This window comes from Lagenorhynchus albirostris, chromosome 2 (assembly GCF_949774975.1).
Source record: "Lagenorhynchus albirostris chromosome 2, mLagAlb1.1, whole genome shotgun sequence".
NCBI lineage: Eukaryota > Metazoa > Chordata > Mammalia > Artiodactyla > Delphinidae > Lagenorhynchus > Lagenorhynchus albirostris.
The window spans coordinates 166,701,474-166,712,500 of NC_083096.1; positions in this window are offsets into that span (position 1 = coordinate 166,701,474).

Consider the following 11,027-nt stretch of genomic DNA (forward strand, 5'->3'; position numbering starts at 1 on the left):
GTCACAGCTCACCCTTCCCCGTCCCTATATCCTCAAGTCCATTCTCTAGTAGGTCTGTGTCTTTATTCCTGTCTTACCCCTAGGTTCTTCATGACATTTTTTTTCTTAAGTTCCATATATATGTGTTAGCATATGGTATTTGTTTTTCTCTTTCTGACTTACTTCACTCTGTATGACAGACTCTAGGTCTATCCACCTCATTACAAATAGCTCAATTTCGTTTCTTTTTATGGCTTAGTAATATTCCATTGTATATATGTGCCACATATTCTTTATCCATTCATCTGATGATGGGCACTTAGGTTGTTTCCATCTCCGGGCTATTGTAAATAGAGGGAAATCAGCTCTTTTGCTCTCAACAATTCTTTTTTTTTTTTTTTTTGAATTTTTGAATTTAATTTATATTTTTATACAGCAGGTTCTTCTTAGTTATCCATTTTATACATATTAGTGTATATATGTCAATCCCAATCTCCCAATTCATCACTCCACCTCCCCGCCATTTTCTCCTGTTGGTGGCCATACGTTTGTTCTCTACATCTGTGTCTCTATTTATGCCCTGCAAACCGGTTCATCTGTACCATTTTTCTAGGTTCCACATATATGTGTTAATATACGATATTTGTTTTTCTCCTCTGACTTACTTCACTTTGTATGACAGTCTCTAGATCCATCCATGTCTCTACAAATGACCCAATTTCATTCCTTTTTATGGCTGAGTAATATTCCACTGTATATATGTACCACATCTTCTGTATCCATTCGTCTGTCGATGGGCATTTAGGTTGCTTCCATGACCTGGCTATTGTAAATAGTGCTGCAATGAACATTGGGGTGCATGTATCTTTTTGAATTATGGTTTTCTCTGCGTATATGCCCAGTAGTGGAATTGCTGGGTCATATGGTAATTCTATTTTTAGTTTTTTAAGGAACCTCCATACTGTTCTCCTTAGTGGCTATATCCTTTTACATTCCCACCAAGAGTGCAAGAGGGTTCTCTTTTCTCCACACCCTATCCAGCATTTGTTGTTTGTAGGTTTTCTGATGATGCCCATTCTAACTGGTGTGAGTTGATACCTCACTGTAGTTTTGATTTGCAGTTCTCTAATAATTAGTGTCGTTGAGCAGCTTTTCATGTGCTTCTTGGCCATCTGTATGTCTTCTTTGGAGAAATGTCTATTTAGGTCTTCTGCCCATTTTTGGATTCGGTTGTTTGTTTTTCTAATATTGAGCTGCATGAGATGTTTATATATTTTGGAGATTAATCTTCTGTATGTCGATTCATTTGCAAATATTTTCTCGCATTCTTAGAGTTGTCTTTTCGTCTTGTTTGTAGTTTCCTTTGCTTTGCAAAAGCTTTTATGTTTCATTAGGTCCCATTTGTTTATATTTGTTTTTATTTCCTTTACTCTAGGAGGTGGATCAAAAAAGATCTTGCTGTGATTTATATTAAGGAGTGTTCTTCCTATGTTTTCCTCTAAGAGTTTTATAGTGTCCAGTCTTACATTTAGGTCTCTAATCCATTTTGAGTTTATTTTTGTGTATGGTGTTAGGGAGTGTTCTAATTTCATTCTTTTACATGTAGCTGTCCAGTTGTCCCAGCACCACTTATTGAAGAGACTCTCTTTTCTCCATTGTATATCCTTGCCTCCTTTGTCATAGACTAGTTGACCATAGGTGCGTGGGTTTATCTCTGGGCTTTCTATCCTGTTCCATTGATTTATATTTCTGTTTTTGTGCCAGTACCATATTGTCTTGATTACTGTAGCTTTGTAGTATAGTCTGAAGTCAGGGAGTCTGATTCCTCCAGCTCCGTTTTTTTTCCTCAAGACTACTTTGGCTATTCGGGGTCTTTGGTGTCTCCATACAAATTTTAAGATTTTTTGTTCTAGTTCTGTAAAAAAATGCCATTGGTAATTTGATAGGGATTGCACTAAATCTGTAGATTGCTTTGGGTAGTATAGTCATTTTCACAATATTGATTATTCCAATACAAGACATGGTATATCTCTCCATCTGTTTGTATCATCTTTAATTTCTTTCATCAGTGTCTTATAATTTTCTGCATACAGGTCTTTTGTCTCCCTAGGTAGATTTATTCCTAGGTATTTTATTCTTTTTGTTGCAATGGTAAATGGGAGTGTTTCCTTGATTTCTCTTTCAGATTTTTCATCATTAGTGTATAGGAATGCAACAGATTTCTGTGCATTCATTTTGTATCCTGCAACTTTACCAAATTCATTGATTAGCTCTAGTAGTTTTCTGGTGGCCACTTTAGGATTCTCTATGTATAGTATCATGTCATCTGCAAACAGTGGCCATTTTACTTCTTCTTTTCCAATTTGTATTCCTTTTATTTCATTTTCTTCTCTGATTGCTGTGGCTAAGACTTCCAAAACTATGTTGATATAATAGTGGCAAGAGTGGACATCCTTGTCTTTTTCCTGATCTTAGAAGAAATGCTTTCAGTTTTTCATCATTGAGAATGATGTTTGCTGTGGGTTGGTCATATATGGCCTTTATTATGTTGAGGTAGGTTTCCTCTATTCCCACTTTCTGGAGAGTTTTTATCGTAAGTGGGTGTTGAATTTTGTCAAAAGCTTTTTCTGCATCTATTGAGATGATCATATGGTTTTTCTTCTTCAATTTGTTAATATGGTATATCACATTGATTGATTTGCATATATTGAAGAATCCTTGCATCCCTGGGATAAATCCCACTTGATCATGGTGTATGACCCTTGTAATGTGTTGTTGGATTCTGTTTGCTAGTATTTTGTTCAGGATTTTTGCATGTATATATTCATCAGTGATATTGGTCTGTAATTCTCCTTTTATGTAGTATCTTTGTCTGGTTTTGGTATCAGCATGATGGTGGCCTCATAGAATGAGTTTGGGAGCGTTCCTTCCTCTGCAATTTTTTGGAAGAGTTTGAGAAGGATGGGTGTTAGCTCTTCTCTAAATTTTGGTAGAATTAACCTGTGAAGCCATCTGGTCCTGGACTTTTGTTTGTTACAAGTTTTTTTTTTTGTTTTTTTTTTTTGCGGTACACAGGCCTCTCACTGTCATGGCCTCTCCCGTTGCAGAGCACAGGCTCCGGACGCTCAGGCTCAGCAGCCATGGCTCAGGGGCCCAGCCGCTCCGTGGCATGTGGGATCTTCCTGGACCAGGGCACGAACCCGTGTCCCCTGCATCGGCAGGCAGACTCTCAACCACTGCGCCACCAGGGAAGCCCCTTGTTGGAAGATTTTTAATCACAGTTTCAATTTCATTACTTGTGATTGGTCTGTTCATATTTTCTATTTCTTCCTGGTTCAGTCTTGGAAGATTATACCTTTCTAAGAATTTTTCCATTTCTTCCAGGTTGTCCAGTTTATTGGCATAGAGTTGCTTGTAGTAGTCTCTTAGGATTCTTTGTATTTCTGCAGTGTCTGTTGTAACTTCTCCTTTCTAATTTTATTGATTTGAGTCTTCTCCCTCTTTTTCTTGATGAGTCTGGCTAATGGTTTATCAATTTTGTGTATCTTCTCAAAGAACCAGCTTTTAGTTTTACTGATCTTTGCTATTGTTTTCTTTGTTTCTATTTCATTTATTTCTGCTCTGATTTTTATGATTTCTTTCCTTCTGCTAACTTTGGGTTTTGTTTGTTCTTCTTTCTGTAGTTCCTTTAGGTGTAAAGTTATATTGCTTATTTGAGATTTTTCTTGTTTCTTGAGGTAGGCTTGTATTGCTATAAACTTCCCTCTTAGAACTGCTTTTTCTGCATCCCATAGGTTTTGGATAATTGTGTTTTCTTTGTCATTTGTCTCTAGGTATTTTTTGGTTTCCTCTTTGATTTCTTCAGTGATCTCTGGTTATTTAGTAACGTATGGTTTAGCCTCCATGTGTTTGTGTTTTTTATGTTTTTTTTCCCCCTGTGATTGATTTCTAATCTCATAGCATTGTGGTCAGAAAAGATGCTTGATATGATTTCAATTTTCTTAAATTTACCGAGGCTTGATTTGTGAACCATGATGTGATCTATCCTGGAGAATATTCCATGTGCATTTGAGAAGAAAGTGTAATCTGCTGTTTTTGGATGGAATGTCCTATAAATATCAATTAAATCTATCTGGTCTGGGCTTCCCTGGTGGCACAGTGGTTGAGAGTACACCTGCCGATGCAGGGGATGCAGGTTCGTGCCCTGGTCCAGGAAGATCCCACATGCCACAGAGCGGCTGGGCCCACGAGCCATGGCGGCTGAGCCTGCGCGTCTGGAGCCTGTGCTCCGCAACGGGAGAGGCCACAACAGTGAGAGGCCTGCGTACCGAAAAAAAAAAAAAATCTATCTGGTCTATTGTGTTATTTAAAGCTTGTGTTTCCTTATTAATTTTCTGTTTGGATGATCTGTCCATTGGTGTAAGTGAGGTGTTAAAGTCCCCCACTATTATTGTGTTACTGTCTATTTCCTCTTTTATAGCTGTTAGCAGTTGCCTTATGTATTGAGGTGCTCCTATGTTGGGTGCATATATATTTATAATTGTTATATCTTCTTCTTGGATTGATCATTATGTAGTGTCCTTCCTTGTCTCTTGTAACATTCTTTATTTTAAAGTCTATTTTATCTTATATGAGTATTGCTACTCCAGCTTTTTTTTGATTTCCATTTGCATGGAATATCTTTTTCCATCCCCTCACTTTCAGTCTATATGTGTCCCTAGGTCTGAAGTGGGTCTCTTGTAGACAGCATATATATGGGTCTTGTTTTTGTATCCATTCAGCGAGCCTGTGTCTTTTGGTTTGAGCATTTAATCCATTCACGTTTAAGGTAATTATCGATATGTATGTTCCTATTACCCTTTTCTTAATTGTTATGGGTTTGTTTCTGTAGGTCCTTTTCTTCTCTTGTGTCTCCCACTTAGAGAAATTCCTTTAGCATCTGTTGTAGAGCTGGTTTGGTGGTGCTGAATTCTCTCAGCTTTTGCTTTTCTGTAAAGCTTTTGAATTCTCCATCGAATCTGAATGAGATCCTTGCTGGGTAGAGTAATCTTGGTTGTAGGTTCTTCCCTTTCATCACTTTAAATATATCATGCCACTCCTTTCTGGTTTATAGAGTTTCTGCTGAGAAATAAGCTGCTAACCTTATGGGAGTTCCTTTGTATGTTATTTGTCGTTTTTCCATTGTTGCTTTCAATAATTTTTCTTTGTCTTTGATTTTTGCCAGTTTGATTACTATGTGTCTCGGTGTGTTTCTCCTTGGGTTTATCCTGCCTGGGACTGTCTGCACTTCCTGGACTTAGGTGGCTATTTCCTTTCCCATGTTAGGGAAGTTTTCGACTATAATCTCTTCAAATATTTTCTCAGGTCCTTTCTTTCTCTCTTCTCCTTCTGGGACCCCTATAATGAGAATGTTGTTGCATTTAATGTTCTCCCAGAAGTCTCTTAGGCTGTCTTCATTTCTTTTTATTCTTTTTTCTTTATTCTGTTACACAGCAGTGAATTCCACCATTCTGTCTTCCAGGTCACTTATCTGTTCTTCTGCCTCAGTTATTCTGCTATTGATTCCTTATAGTGTATTTTTCATTTCAGTTATTGTACTGTTCATCTCTGTTTGTTTGTTCTTTAATTCTTCTAGGTCTTTTTTAAACATTTCTTGCATCTTCTCGGTCTTTGCTTCCATTCTTTTTCTGAGGTCCTCTATCATCTTCACTATCATTATTCGGAATTCTTTTTCTGGAAGGTTGCCTATCTCCACTTCATTTAGTTGTTTTTCTGGGCTTTTATCTTGTTCCTTCATCTCGTGCATAGTCCTCTGCCTTTTCATCTTGTCTATCTTTTTGTGAATGTGGTTTTTGTTCCACAGGCTGCAGGATTGTAGTTCTCCTTGCTTCTGCTGTCTGCCCTTTGGTGGATGAGGCTATCTAAGAGGCTTGTGAAAGTTTCCTGATGGGAGGAACTGGTAGTGGGTAGAGCTGGCTGTTGCTCTGGTGGGCAGAGCTCAGTAAAACTTTAATCCACTTGTCTGCTGATGGGTGGGGCTGGGTTCCCTCCCTGTTGATTGTTTGGCCTGAGGCGACCCAACACTGGAGCCTACCCGGCTTTTTGGTGGGCTAATGGAGGACTCTGGGAGGGCTCACACCAAGGAGTACTTCCCAGAACTTCTGCTGCCAGTGTCGTTGTCCCCACAGTGAGCGACAGCCACCCCCCGCCTCTGCAGGAGACCCTCCAACACTAGCAGGTAGGTCTGGTTCAGTCTCCTATGGGGTCACTGCTCCTTCCCCTGGGTCCCAATGCACACACTACTTTGTGTGTGCCCTCCAAGAGTGGAGTCTCTGTTTCCCCCAGTCCTGTTGAAGTCTTGCAATCAAATCCCGCTAGCCTTCAAAGTCAGATTCTCTAGTAATTCCTCCTACCGTTGCTGGACCCCCAGGTTGGGAAGTCTGATATGGGGCTCAGAACCTTCACTCCAGTAGGTGGACTTCTGTGGTATAAATGTTCTCCAGTTTGTGAGTCACCCACCCAGCAGTTATGGGATTTGATTTTATTGTGATTGCGCCCCTCCTACCGTCTCATTGTGGCTTCTGCTTTGTCTTTGGATGTGGAGTATCTTTTTTGGTGAGTTCCAGTGTCTTCCTGTCAATGACTATTCAGCAGTTAGTTGTGATTCCGGCGCTCTTGCAAGAGGGAGGGAATGCACGTCCTTCTACTCTGCCATCTTGAACCAATCTCCGCCCTCAACAATTCTATTGAAAGGTTTTAATTTTTTTTTAAATGGTAGCTTTTCTATATTGTATATAATGTAAAATTATTGTATATAGCATATAAACATAAAACAGTATTTCTATGAGTTTTAAATGTTCATGGTAGAAATTTCATAAATGTTAGATGTATAATGATGAAAAGACCATCTCCTGCTGTGCCCCCACACCCCAGGAAATCCATTGCTAATATTTTGGTGGATTTCATTACAGTCTTTTTTCTACCTGTGACAGTACTGTCATCCTGGTGCCTATATATTTGCTACTCTGTGCTTATCATTCAGGAGTCTTTGGGAGCCTTTCCCCATATCCTTAAATATTCTTCAAGAACACAATCTTGAATGGCTGTTGGATGTTTCAGACCTTTTGAGGTCCAAGCTGGGAAAAGCTGGACTGCACAGAGAACCTACCAAGGGGCTGGTGGAGTTTGGGAGGTTGGAAGTAGAGCATTTCCCTCTCTTCTGTGGCCATCACCGTTCACGGAGCATGCACCGTTTGCCTGGGCTCTGGGTGGCAGGCACCGACCCCCACCCCCATAGCTCTCTGAAGAAGGTTCCTTGGAGATAGAAACTCTGGAAGGTGCAGAGAGGTGAAGTGACTTGCTGAGAGTCAGACAGCTAGGAAACGGTGGATGAAGATGCCTATTTCCAGGCCTCCTGCCGTGATTGGTAACACCATCGCTGGCACTTGAAGGAGCTGCTGGACACACCAGGAAGAAGGAGATAATAGCATCTGAAGCAGTACCCCGAGAGCTCGCGGCCCAGCCCAACCCCCTGCGCTGCATGTTAGCTGTGAGGCCCAGTGGCTCCGGATCACAAGCTCATGGCTGGCTCTCTGCTCGGGGTGGCAGAGGAGACCCCAGTGGGAGCCAGGGAGAAAGGAGGAGGGAGGCTGTGGGGCCCCAGACAGCGAAACCTCTCTGATTACGCTTCTTCCTGAAAGAGTCTTTGGTGACTCATTAGCATGGAGAAGAGGATAATTAGGTGACTAATTATGAAGGGGGAAGGACTACCCCCTCCCCCCCCCCAGGTATCCAGTTACATCCAGGGACACAGAGTGCTGTCCTCCCCAAGACCTTTCCCACTATTGTTCTTCTCCAGAGACTGGGGGTTTCTCCCCTTTGTGATAAAGGCTCCTATCTGTGCCAATGGGGACACCATTTGTCACCCTCAAAAACTGCGCCAAGAACACTTGGTGGGGGGATATTGTGCGCGGTAACGGCTATTACATGAATCGGCATTCCTTTCCAGCCACAGGCTTAAAAACTTCCTGGTTATAATTGGAACCATTTCTAACTGTTCTGACACATTCAGGGGGGGCTGCCCAGAGCTCGCTGAGCTGCGGGGAGCAGAGCCAGAAAGGTGGGTTCTAATCCCGCCCTCAGCCACTGTGGCTATTAGCTCTGCTTCATTGAGAGTCTCATGGTTGGGAGTCCTTGGACCATGAAAGAGAGAGCTGCCCCCTCCCCGGTCACCCTCCCTTGCGTCCTGATTCCGTCTTTCAGGGCTTCCTCTCCCTTTCTGCTGGGGAGACCAGGGCTGGGGTAGGGGAGTGGTGTTGGAGGGTGTAGTGCCAGCCTTACTTCATAAGATGTTTGGATTATGATATATTTTCACATAAAAATGTTACATTTTTAGATGAAAGGATTTTAGCAATCATTTAATTGTGTGCTTTTCAACTCTTGTGGAGACTCTCAAAAAACACGTGTGAACCAGTCTTCCAGCTCAGATGGGGGCTCTGGAAAGGGATCTCAGGTGTTTTTTGTTTTTTAAATTAAACTTTTACTTTTGAGCTGTAGATTCACATGCATTTGCAAGAAATAAGATAGAGCCACTGTACCCTTCACCCAGTTTCCCCCAAAGGTAACATCTTGTAAAACTGTACAGGCAGACCTCGCTTTACTGCTCTTCACTTTATTGCGCTTTGCAGATATTTTGGTTTTTATAAATCAAGGCTTGTGGCAACCCTGCATTGTCAGAGGATGGGTGACATTTTTTAGCAATAAGGTATTTTAAAATTAAGGTATGTACGTTGTTGTTTTAGACACAGTGTTATTGTATACTTAATAGAGTACAGTATAGTAAGTATCACTTTTATATGCACTGGGAAACCAGAGCATTCGTGTGACTCGCCTTAGTGCGATATTTGCTTCATTGCAGTGCTCTGGAACCCAACCCTCAATGTCTCCAAAGTGTGCCTGTAGTCACAACCCAGTTATTGACATCAACACAGTTAAGATACAGAACATTTCTGTCCCCACAAGGCTACATCATGCTGCTCTTTTCTAGCCTCACTCACTTCCCTCCTCTCCACCACAAATCTGTTCTCCAGGTCTATAGCTTTGTGGTTTCAAGAGTATTACATATATGGAATCATGCAGTATTTAACCTTTTGAGATTGATTTGTTTCACTCAGCATAATTCTCTGGAGATTGATCCAGGTTGTCATGTGTATCAATAATTCTTTTGTATCAATCGTTATGTATACTATTGTGTATCAATATTTCCTTTTTACTGGTGTATAGTATTCCATGGTATGAATATACTGAAGTTTGTTGAACTGTTTACCCATTAAAGGACATCTGGATTGTTTCCAGTTTTTGGCTGTTACAAGTAAAAATGCTATAGACGTTCAGGTACAGCTCTTTTGTGTGTGAGTATAAGTTTTCACTTCTCTGGGATAAATGCCCAGGGGTACAATTGCTGGGTCATATGATAATTGCATGTTCAGTTCTTAAAGAAGCCGCCAAACTGTTTTCCACAGCAGCTGTACCATTTTACATTCTTACCAGCAATGTATGCGGGATCCAGTTCCTCTGCATCCTCATCAGCATTTGGTGTTGTCACTTTTTAAAATTTTGACCATTCTGATAGGTGTGTAGTGGTATCTCATTGCCGTTTGTAAGTTGCATTTTCCTAATAGTTAATGATGTTGAAGATCTTTTCATGTGCTGATCTGCTGTCTGTTTATCCTCTTTGGTGAAATCCCACGCAGGTGTTTTTTTTTTTTTTTTTCCAGGGGCGTGGCACAGCATGGCATGCAGGATCTTATTTCTCTGACCAGGGATCAAACCTGTGCTCCCTCAAGCGCGGAGCCCTAACCACTGGACCGTGAGGGAATTCCCATCCCAGGCAGTTTTGATGGGCAGTGCTGGTCACACAGCAGGCCTGGTCCACCCCACTGGGCTTAGTTCTCTGCCCAAGAGAGCAGTCTCTCTCTCTCTCTCTCTCTTTGGACAGTCCTGCTTAGGTCAAACTGATGCCTTGGGATCATACCCTCTGCCCATAGACACAAGTCCTTTTGTTTTTTGCAGCCTCTACAGTAACTTACACTATGCAGTGTAATATGACGACTGTGTCCATCAAGAGCATTCTGGCTGGTACTGGTGTCTCTGGGCTCATAGGCCCCATGAGACTAGGACCCAGACCTCTGGGGGTGGGGGTGGGCACTGGCTGGCTAGTGTTGGAATCTGGAGGTGAGGTGGGGGCAATGAAGTGGTTCCGCAGTTGCTGGAAAAACTGCAAAGTGGATTCAGCTTCTGCTGCCAGAAGGAATTGCTGCTGCCGGGGTGAAGGGACATTGCTAGGATGACCTCAGAGGAGCAAAACCAATTTCCAAATTCCATCTTTGGGGATCTGTTTCCTGGGACCACTCCTGGTTCAGTCAAGTCCAGTCAGGAGACAGAAACCACATCACTTATTTAAACAGACAGGGTTTAATATAAAGAATTGTTAACCAGGTATAAAGTTGTTAACTAAGAAACTGAAAAGGTCAAAAAAGAACACTGAGGTATTGCAGAAGGGATGGGAGAACAAAAGGAGGAAGTTGGAATTATGAAGACAGGAATTTAGAGGAGCAATTCCGTGGAGAGGAAACACAGACCTCTGAGGATGGGTTGCAGCTCAGCTGGGGTTGGTGTTTCTGAGACCAGATGAGGGGCCTCGTGGGCCGGGACCCAACTCTTAAGGAAGAGGTGCGGTCAGGCTGGTTCTGGTGTCTCTGAGTGGGGCTGTGAAGGAGCAGGAAACGAGCAGGGAGGAGAAGGTCCCTCCTTCCTCCTCCAGCCTTGCAGTCTCCCTTTATCCCCTTCATGGCAGAGCCAGCTGGCAGAGAAGATGCGGTGTGCTGAGTCCCCGCCCGCATCACAGAGTAGATAGAGAAGGCGGGGTTTGAGGTGAGAGACATTAGCTCTGTGACCGGCATCACAGCCAAGAATCCTGTCTCTGGAATCAGACTTGCCTGGATTGCAATCCCAGCTCACTCCAGCTGTGTAGCTTTGAGTGGTCACTT